Genomic DNA, 5,285 nt, shown 5'->3' with positions numbered 1-5,285 from the left:
AATATCTGGAATTCATAGGCATTTGTTTATATACCCACAAACAGATACAGACATGTTCGCATGTTTAAAAAAACTAAATACAACTTAAAAATGGAAGAAGATATATTGCATCCTATTTAATTTAAGATATTAAAAATGGTGCATACACACATACCATCTTTGGGCTATATTTGTATGCAAAATCTTCGCCTTTAGTGATTTTCATATGACAGATCAAAACAATCATAGTTTAAGCTAGATAAATGACATTTTTTTTTAAATTTCAGAATGTGTTGTTAAAGAGGATAATAGCTTTAAAACATTTTAATTAGTGATCTGGCAAATCAACAGATGTACAGTCCCAAGCTTGCATAATTTATCTACTAACTATTGTAGCAGTCCATTTTAAGAGCTTGTTACACTGCCTACATTAACAGCCTCAATCCATCATTGATTTCCAGCCTAACAGTTTGCAATAGAGTGTTTAAACAATTCCAGTTTGAAAATGTCAATTAAGTGTATGTTTTACTCAATCAATGCAGCTATAACATGTACCAGTAATTTTACAGAACTGTCAAAATGTATTCCACAACTTGAGGCTGTCATGGAGACACAACTCATTGTCTTTATTAAACTCTAAACATCTCTGTTTACTTTATCTTTTCTCAAGTAAGCATTTGTGTTCCCGAGACTGTGTAACATACTGGGATAAGAGTCACACTTCAGTGGTAGAAGGTTGACAATTAAGTATCACTTTTAATCCTTGCTTGCTGGGAGATAGGAGGCCATTCATGCACCTTTCAAATATCTTTATTTCTGTATGATAGAATAAGTAAAATAATTTTCTCCTGAGAAAAATGTCTATAAGTTCAGCCATCTTTTTCTTCCCTTGAAATTTTCTTTTCAAAGAATGAGTAGGTCACAATAGAAACTGGAATTTATAAAGTCCAGAAGGAGAATGAAGAGGCACAGTAGAGAAAGGAGAGAAAAATAATAGCATTAAACTCTATAGCTGGTATGGCTTCATTCAAAACGTCCTTGATTTTTAAAAAAATACAGCTACATTTATGATGTCATTCTCTTGGAAAAAAAGCCACATTATATAGAAGAAATTTTCTTCGAAATGTTTGAGGCATGAAACAAAAGTTAATATCTCCAGAGATCTGTCCTCCACTTGGAATTACTCTGCCCGTGTGTGGATAGTGGGGGCGGTAATTGAACTAATTGCTGGAGATTAGAGATTCAAGACTAACCTTGGCTTTCTATTGACAGCTTTGTCACTAAATACTGCTAAATGTCTGTGTTCACCTTGGGAAATCATTCATATGATAGGAAAATCTTAATGATGGGAAATTGATTTGTTTTCTAAGAGCAGAGAGTGAGCAGAGTGACTTGGGATACTATTGTGCCTTTTAGTAGGCCATGGTACTTATTTAAAATGAAGCACATATTAAGACATGACTCTGAATAAAATCACCTTCTGAGAATTTGAAGAATCCATACTCATGAACCTGGTGAACAAATCAGAAGACAATTTTGTTCCTGAAATATAAAATCCATGAGTTTAAAAACATCAAACATTCTTCTGTAAAGCAACATTTTATTTCTTCTAATATTAACTAAAAAACATTATATATTTATATTATTATTATTATTGTTATTATTATTATTATACACGTGTGTTATATATGTAATTTTTGGCCTGCACAAATATATGTGTAATGTGCAAGTGTCTGGGGCTGACAGAGGCCAAAAGAAAACATCTGATCTTCTGGGACTGAAATTACAGATGATTGTGAACTCCTATGTGGGTGCTGGGAATTGACGCTAAGTTCTCTCAAAGAGCGTCCATTGTTCTTTAATCACTGAGTCATCTCTTCAGTCCCTAGATCAAAATATTTTTATTTATTGTCATTTTCCTTTTATTGTTGTTTTTGTTGGGAATTTGACTTGTAGTTTGCGGATTTTTCTCCCCTCCATTTCTTCCCTCCCCACCACTCCTCTCCCGGCTGCTATTGGAAGTTGAAGGCAAATGTGGATCCTCTATATCAAAGAATTTTATTTTTGGCATGTCTTTAGCATTTGGTTATTGGAGCATAGTTATACTCTGGTTTAATTTTAGACAGGACAGAGTTGGCAATATTACACAATATTGATAGGCATATGTGGTGGATGAAATAAAATACAGAGTGGAATTATCAGTTAAAAAAGTAAGAATTCTAAGAACTTAATAAGCAGTTACTGATAGGATCTTAAGTCTCTGGATGGTTCTTGAAGTAACCAGGGCATCAGGACAGGAAATGAATTAAAATAGGGTAAATCAAGAGCAGGGCAGATGTCACTTGACCTAGTCTGAAACACCACATAGAACAACTGAGACTTACAACAATATTTCTTTTGTTCTGATGTAGTCGACACTGTACCCTACAAAATATGGTACCATTACTCTTAGAATTAGATATTTACTCCTAACCTTGTTCTCAAATATGGAAAACAATGCACGAGAAAGTAAGGAAAGCTCACACTTTTGAAGCCATAGAGACAACCAAGCTTGCTAACCAATGTGGGAATGAGTCCTAAAAGACTACTTCAAAACATAGTCACAACTCAGGATACTTTCCAATCCAGGTCTTATTGAAATAATAAAAGAAGGTGAATTCTGAAAAACTTAATCACTACACTACAACCATTCAACTCTGGTACTAGTGGGACTCTCTGTCTGGAGACAATAAACAAATCTTTTCATTCTCCCCAGAGAGGTAGAACAACTCTTCTCAAAATGGTGATACCCTGAATTACAGTTCTTCATTACAATAAGCATAAAATTGGAGAAAATCTTGCTTCATCGGAAACTGTGGCTAAGAACAGGCTGGTTGCTTTTCTATGTGAATCTCTTTTTCATTGGGTCTTCATGAAGGACGCATGAGTAGAGGTTGATAGCTGTTCCATTGAATTATCCTTTCTAATGCACAGTCTATAAGATATTTTGTAGCATTTGTAAAATGCACGTTATACTTCTGTTTTTTTTTTTTGAGTTTTTTAATTCTTTATTAATTACATTTTACTGACTTTGTATCCCCCCCCTGTGGTTCCCTCCCTCCTCCAGTCCCAATCCGTCCCTTCCTCCACCCTCTGCATGCATGCCCCTCCCCAAGTCCACTGATAGGGGAGGTCTTCTTTTCCTTCTTTCTGATCCTAGTCAATTAGGTCTCATCAGGAGTGGCTGCATTGTCATCTTCTGTGGCCTGGTAATGCTGCTTTCCCCTCAGAGGGAGGTAATTAAAGAGCAGGCCAATCAGTTCATGTCAGAGAGAGTCCCTATTCCTATTACAATGGAACCCACTTGGATACTGAACTGCTATGGGCTACATCTGTGCAGGGGTCTTAGGTTATCTCCATGCATAGTCCTTGGTTGGAATATCAGTCTCAGGAAAGACCCCTGTGCTCAGATTTTTGGTTCCGTTGCTCTCCTTGTGGAGTTCCTGTCCTCTCCAGATCTTACTGTATCCAACTTCTTTCATAAGATTCTCTGCACTCTGCCCAAAGGTTGCCTGTAAGTCTCATTATCTACTTTGATAGACTGCAGGACAGAGCCTTTCAGAGGTCCTCTGTGTCAGGCTCCTGACTTGTTTCCTCTTTTCACCTTTTTCTGATGTCCATCCTCTTTGCCTTTCTGGATAGTGATTGAGCATGTTAGCAAGTTCTCCCTCTTGATTAGTTTCTTTAGGTGTACAGATTTTCTGTTTTTTAAGATAGTCAGCTGTTGATGGATGATGTAATATCATCTGAGATCATCAAGGAGACAATCTTCCAGTGGCCTTGACAGTGAAGTACCTTCTTGATTAGGATGAAGTTGGGAAAAACAACCCTAAAGGAGGAATGCTTCCTGGCCTTTGGTCCTGGATTGCCTACAAAAAAGAAAAAGAGCATGGCAGGAATGTCTCTCTTTATCTCTTTTCCTGGTTGTGGACACCGACACCATACAACTATCTGCTCCATGCTCCTGCCCCAGAGCTATGAGCAGTAACCTCAAATTTTGAGCCCAAATAAAACTACTTCCCTTAAATATCTTCTGGTATTTTATCTTAACAACAAGAGAAATAACTAAGATGGATAAAACGTGTTTTTTTTTAATTTTTGATTTGTCAGGAAAAGAAAGATAATGTGGATATAATAAAATATGAATAAAATCTTTTAAATTATAATATGAAATGGATGAAAATATAATTTTTTAAAATATTGTTCCCAGGAAAAAGCAAACCACTTGGTTAACAAATGGCCAGCCCTACAAATATATATGGACTATACCATTACACAGACTGAGCAAGTTATAGTTATGAATTTATGAATGTTCATGTTTATACATATTCATATACTAAAGTTTAAACATATATGCGTATAGACATACACATGTATGTTACAAACAAGTGATAAAAATATTCTCTGAAAGCAAGGCGAGGTATAGGGAAAAATTTGGAGGGAGGAAAAGAAAAAAGATGATTTGAGGCTATATTATAATCTTAAAATATAAAATGAATCTAATAAATATTCCTTAATATATATTGCCTAATAGTAATATGTGTGTTAGTTTATATGTAGATATGAAATGTATATATTGAATGTTATTTTAATATTCTATAACTTGAGGCACTGCATACCATACTCATGCTCTCAGTACATAGAATACTAAGGGTATTTTTATTATTACGCTTTGTCATTTAAAATCATTTACTTTGGAAACTTTGTCAAGCATTTAGATATAAGGCAAAACAAGTTAATCCAGCTCCTGATAAAAAGTCTCTTTGTCATGGAAGAATTAAAGTAAAGATGTAAATGGAGTTGACATTAAGAAAGTTCTATATTTTATTTTCTAAATGTGTCCCTGGTGTTATGATAAAAACAATACGCTGGGTTTCCAAGAGTTGTGTAAAAACACCTGTTTTCATTTTCCATGTGAAATTGAGGCATACACTGTCACAACATTAACCAGAAGCTTTAGACAAGGGATAATGTGGACTACATAACCGAAGAAGTCCAGAATGTCCATAAGACATTACAAGTGCAAAAAAAAAAAAAAAAAAAAAAAAAAATCATGTTTTAATCAAAACAGCTAGATTTTGACCCTTTAATTAATTTTATTGAGAATTATTTTCACTCATATTAGTAATGTATCTGGCACCTCAAGAAAAGAAAGGAAGAAAGAAAGAAAGAAAGAAAGAAAGGAAGGAAGGAAGGAAGGAAGGAAGGAAGGAAGGAAGGAAGAAAGAAAGAAAGAAAGAAAGAAAGAAAGAAAGAAAGAAAGAAAG

The sequence above is a fragment of the Psammomys obesus genome, unplaced genomic scaffold, assembly GCF_907164565.1.
Source record: "Psammomys obesus unplaced genomic scaffold, mPsaObe1.curated_primary_1811, whole genome shotgun sequence".
Classification (NCBI taxonomy): Eukaryota; Metazoa; Chordata; class Mammalia; order Rodentia; family Muridae; genus Psammomys; species Psammomys obesus.
The sequence above is the reverse complement of the archived record's forward strand: the minus strand, read 5'-3'. Positions refer to the sequence as shown.